Source organism: Ctenopharyngodon idella, chromosome 19 (assembly GCF_019924925.1).
Source record: "Ctenopharyngodon idella isolate HZGC_01 chromosome 19, HZGC01, whole genome shotgun sequence".
In the NCBI taxonomy this organism is placed as follows: domain Eukaryota; kingdom Metazoa; phylum Chordata; class Actinopteri; order Cypriniformes; family Xenocyprididae; genus Ctenopharyngodon; species Ctenopharyngodon idella.
Genome location: NC_067238.1, coordinates 24,169,947 through 24,175,946, shown reverse-complemented (window position 1 = coordinate 24,175,946; position 6,000 = coordinate 24,169,947). Strand labels below are relative to the sequence as shown.

Genomic DNA, 6,000 nt, shown 5'->3' with positions numbered 1-6,000 from the left:
CTCGTATATTTATTTTCATCTTTGACATTTTCACTCTGACCTAGTATGACATACTATGACATAATGGATAAATCTCTTTGATATAAGTTTAAGAGGGTGTAAGTTTCCTGCATTCATTGTTCTTATTTTTCTCTTTTATCTATGTATCTATCTATCTATCTATCTATCTATCTATCTATCTATCTCAAACATAATGCATAATGGTTATTGCAACTGCCGAATGTTTACAGTCAGCTCTCATTCATGACTCCCATATGAGCTTCTTTTTTTTCTAGAAGGTGTTACTGTAGGCTACCCCTCTAAAAGGACCCAGACACAGTAGCAACGGTCCCATTCGGCGTACTAGTGACATCTTATTAAAGCGGCACCACGTAATCCTACCAACACCCTCCCTTGCTTTAAATCCGCTCGTCCGGTGCAGTTCCGTAGACGCACAGCCTCCTCCTCCAGCAGAGCAGCGCCGCGGCTCGTGTTCCTACGGTAACATGGTGTGCAGCGCGCGGCAGCAGTAGACAGTATCGCTGGACCGTAAGAGAAGGCGCTCGCGCTGCTTATCCTGCTCTCCTTCCACAACATATCAACACATCGAGGGAAACTTCGCGTTTTTTGGACACGGTAAGATGGCCAATCAACACGTCCTGCGTACTTACTGTAAAATATTAATATTTTTTAATTCTTAATGACGGAACGTTGGCTCTCCTCTTGCAGTGAGTCTGTATTGTTAAACAGCATCCCATCATAAGCACGCGTGAAATAAAGAGCACTCTTGAGATAGCCTATGGGAAACGATTCCAAATAAAGCCTAGTTTTAAAAAGCGACAAAACAAATGTAATTAAAAAGAAAGACATAAAATAACGCGATTGTAAAATAACGTATTATTTTTTGATTCAGTGATTAATAGTTCACAACACAGGATTTGGGTCATTGTGCAGCCTCCATGTCGTGTGAACAGTACTTTATGAATGAATTGATAGTTTTGTGATTATGACGGATGTAAGGAATGTTTAGATGGGTCAGGGGTCGCGCACGACGGATGTGCGCGCTTCCAGTTATTCTGTTTGGACAGTCAGGCGATGCTATTGTTCAAACTGACGAGCTTCTGAAGAGCTCGAGGAAACGGGACATGAATCCTGCGCAGGCAACACTAGGCTACTGGGATAAGTCAATAGCCTGCTCAAAAAGTAATCAATTCAAAATAATTTTGAAGCAATTACAATGTAAATAGAATTATTATGAATAGTAGCATACAACTGTACGTTCATATAGGCTTCATAGACTCCAAAAGCAGTTCGACGTGCAGTTCGAGCTTGAAAAAAGTGACTTATTTACCTTTGTACTGCACAAGTGAGTTGAGTGTACGTTTTATAACGCATTTTTATGATGCTTTTAACCAGCTAATTATTTAATCGTTTCGATTAAAGATGCAAAAAACCCATAGGCTGTAATTATGAAACCCCTACTACTTCTTATTGCTTCACTGCTAGTATAGAGATCAGTGAAAATAATACATGGTCATGACAGTGAATATATGGGTGATTTGCATGAACTTTTGATATTTTAATAGCCTGTTAGTATGCACATACAAATAACTCACACAATCCAAAGTCTAAGGGGTCTCAAAACTCTAGACAAATCAATTCATGTATTTGATTTTGTTCCTTTTATTAATCTGAGTGACACATCCAAGTTGAACTTGCATATGAATGAATCTTCTCCATGCCATTGATGTTGGTGAAGGCTACGGTTATGTAAGAAGATAAGAGTGGGAAAGGCGGGCTCATCTGTAACAGTCTGTTTGTAATCAGGCTGCTGGTCCCACTGAATCCCTTCAGGACACACTTTATTCAAAGACGCACATTGATCGATGGAAGGGTTATGACATCAGGTCAGGGTGGGGTCAGGGATTTTTCATGGGTATGATGTGCAGATAAGAGTGTGAGATTAATGTTTGTGTAGGCCTATGTATGCCTGAGCTATAAGAATTTCATTCTAAATTTATATTTTTGTGTTCCATGGAAAAAATAAAACCATATGGTTTTGGAAAAGTGAGGTTTTTGGATGAAACATTTCTTTGAAGAAAATGGTTTCTTAAGTGTATTAGAAAATATAAAATGACAATGACTCAGGTGCTCTGTAGTTCCTGCTTGCTGTTAAACGCTGTTATAGGATCAGTGCTTGAGGCACATGATGCATTGCCTCTGTGAGGCCAGAATCTCCTGCCGGGGCTTTTTCTTGGATTTCTCTTAGAAATCTCGTGATCTCATTAGCTGTGTCATTAGTTCTCACTGTGCTGTTTTCTTTAGTGGCTGAAAGCATGTGATCCTCTTCGGAATTGGTAAAAGGCTGAATGGAACGTGGATCTCATCCACTTTATTGTTCATTTTCAACAATAAGTGATGGTATATGCACTCAGTATAGAGAAGCTGTGGTTTGCTGCACATAAAATGTAACTTTATGGCACACGTTATGGTGGAAACACTGGTCCATAAAACATCCACATTACTAGCTGTGAGTTAATGGACATTAGTGATAATATTAGTCATGGCACTTAATCTGAGATAAAGATGACATTCATGGTCATTGTTAGAATACATTAAAATGCCCTTTGTAATTAAGACCATCAAGATATAAATATGGAAATCAAATCGCATTAAGTGCCATTATTTTCAGTGCAGCAGGGAGACTTTTAGTGCTGCTACAATCAAAAAAGCCTGCTAAGATTTTTTAAAGGCATTTAAAAAATTGTAAAAAAAAATCTGATTTTCACTTTTTTTGCTGTATTATGAGTCAGCACTATACCGCTCATTTGAACACTGTGAGTAACCAAGCCCTGCGTGTGCCTTTTACCTGACCGCTTCGTTCCACTCAGCCCAATTGTGGCTTCACTGTGGGATGTGATTGTGTGTTTGAGAACCTTTTCACGGGAGGATGTGGCTTTTGCCCCCCACTGAGAAGTTCTTGCTTCCTTTTTCCATAGTATACCCAGAACCAGCCTTGCCCTGCGCCTTCCATTAGATTGCTGAAAGGGAGGCCAATTACAGCAGTCGCGTTGTGGTTGATTCTAAGGAGCTCTCTCAGAACCGCTGTGTTGTTCTACTAGGAGAGTGTGTGTGTAGTAGGATGTGTGTGATTGTGTGCTCAAGTGTTTCTTGGTTCACCTCTGTCTGTGAGTAAATGCAATCAGTGTCATGCTGTTTTTAATACTCGCTGGCTGCAGAGAAACTTAAGAGCAATATAAAGTCGGTGGCCTTCTTAAATATAGTAACTTCCATACTTGCAACACAGATATTAAGCTGCCTAAAATGTGAAGTTGTCTCAAGTACTTCTGTCTCCTTTTCAATGAGGTCATGCTGACCGACAGTGCTTCTGTATGGAGTTGAGAGGGTTTTGGCTCTTTCAGTGGATCTTCCCACTGTTAAAATGGCTTATTTTCAACATGCACTGGGCCCTGGTGAGTCAGTTCCTTTCGCTGTCATATCTTGGATGACCTTTCATTGACACTGGGGAGTTAGGAGGATCTCTTGAAACTTGATGAGAGCTATACTTGGTATTTAGGGATGACTTAGCTGGAGACAAAGATAAGCAGAGGAAAAGCAAATGTAAAGTCAGTTGCGTAGGGGTTTCCTCTTTGAAAATTTTGGAGACCAACACAGAAGTTCTTTGTACTGAGAAAAAGTAAGCAGTGTAGTGGATTTGAAAGGGAAAAAAACCCTATTATTCACCATTTTAGCTTGTAGAATTCATTAGTTATTAATAAATTTATTGGGAAAAATGTTGTTTGTTACCCTCAATCCTTTATTTTTTTGTGAAACAGTATCCACTCCACAAGGTGTCAGTAAAAAGCTCAAGCCCAATGTTGTAGCAGTTATTTAGGAAGATGAATGAAAGCCAGCGAAGCCAAAAGAAAAGTTGCATGACTGAAATACTGATTGCTTGAGTATAACTTGCATATTACTTGCACAGCTGGAAGTTTCTAACACTTCTAAAGAGCTGGTTGAGGTGTGTTTAATTAAGGTTGAAGCTAAACTCTGCAGGATGTTGGCCTTCCAGGAGCAGGATTGGGCATCCCTGCTCTAGAATAAATCATAAGGACTCTTATAACTTTGAAATCTTTTCGCCCCCCTACAGCAGACTCTTATTAGGTGACTGTCAAGTATTCTCAAAGGATCTATGGATACTAATATACAAAATGAGAGCAACCGTTGAAGGTCAACGCACACAATTAGTCTTCAGACTCCCTTGGTCTGACACACTGATGTTGAGTCATTTCAAGATGTGATAGTGGTCTAGTAGTTTAACACAGTTTACACAGACACAACCCATTATAGGATCAAAGTAAGCCAACCGTATGGCACATTTGATCCCAGGCATGGGGATTGTGGGGGTTCTCATCCTGCTCTGAGACTGTGTGCTGTGTTACATGATAGCGGTTGAAGGAGAAAATCGTGCTGAGGGGGCAATTTGCGTTCTGACGAAAGGGGATGTGTATTTTTAGTCTTGGCCTCATCACGACAGGAAATGGGATAGTGGGCTCCATAATGTCTCAAATAACATACTTTTTGAGACATTTCTGTTTCCCTTTCTCCCAACCCTTAACACAGTTTCCCAAGCCCTCCCACTAAACAATAGGTGGAATAGTTCATCCTTATTTGGGAATGTCACGGCAGTAGCGTGAAGAACTCATATAGCTTTAGCAAATAGATTTGTGTATTGCAAGTTTGGCATATCCAGACTATATACCCTTGTAAACCACTCTCTGTTTATTAATTAAAAATTAATGTTTAAATGATTCCAAATTGGATTTAAATAGCTGTCTTGAGTGATACACTCTCATTAAAGGATTAGTTCACCCAAAAATGAAAATTATGTCATTTATTACTTAACCTCATGTCGTTCTACACCCCTAAGACCTTTGTTCATCTTTGGAACACAAATAAAGATATTTTTGATGAAATCCGATGGCTCAGTGAGGCCTTGATTGCCAGCAATGTCACCAAACTTTTCAAGATCCAGAAAGGTACTCAGAACATATTTAAAACAGTTCATGTAACTACAGTGGTTCAACCTTAATGCTGTGAAGCGACGAGAATACTTTTTGTGCGGCAAAAAAACAAAATAATAACTTTTCAGCAATATCTAGTGATGGCCGATTTCAAAACACTGCTTCGAAGATTTACGAATCTTTTGTTTCGAATCAGTTGTTCGGAGCACCAAAGTCGCATGATTTCAGCAGTTTGATACGCAATCCAAATCACTGATTCGAAACAAAAGATTTGTAAAGCTTCGAAGCTTCATGATTTTCATCAAAAACATCTTCATTTGTGTTCCGAAGATGAACAAAGGTCTTGCGGGTGTAGAACGACATGAGGGTGAGTAATAAATGACATTATTTTCATTTTTGGGTGAACTAACCCTTTAAAATTAATCCTGTGAGGTGTGTTAAGACTGATTGAATCTACTCAAAAGAACGTCGGGGCCGCACCGATCTCAAATTGTAAATTTCTAACATTGAATATTTACGATCAGAAATCCTGTTGTGTGGGGGGAACCCTGCGTACAAACGCGCACACACTCTGTAGATTTTCACAAGGAACAAATACCCAATCAGAAAGTGGGACGACGGAAGCATAACACAAATTCATCCAAACCTTTTTCTTTTTTTGAATTTTCTGTAAAAAGCAGTCCAAACACTATTATTGCCACTTCTTCTTGCCCGTCGTCCTCCATGTTTGTTTACCATAAAAATTTTTTTCGAGATTTCCCATGTTCACAGTCGGGACTTTGGTTGTTTGTGAATGGAATCTGTTAGTGTGTGGTGTGCTGTCTTGGTCACATCACGGCATTCCACACACTATAGAAACAAAACTGTTAAATCTATGATTTTTTTATTGTTATGTTTGTGGTCTCTCACATTTAAAAAAATCTTTTGGGCCAGCCTTTAGTCTATTGTACGTGTATCGTTTCTCAACCATGAGTTCGCAAATCTCAGGTGTGATAGG

The 6,000-nt window shown here is 39.3% G+C and overlaps 1 protein-coding gene across 1 annotated transcript in view; it reads left to right on the top strand.

Annotated features, from left to right (window-relative positions):
* Positions 1–348: 348 nt before the first annotated feature.
* hpca (hippocalcin) overlaps positions 349–6,000 on the top strand; it is a 37,999-nt gene continuing 32,347 nt past the window's right edge. Inside the window, exon 1 of the mRNA XM_051872589.1 lies at positions 349–615. The gene's annotated coding sequence lies outside the window, so the exon portion shown is untranslated. The remainder of the gene's footprint in view (positions 616–6,000) is intronic.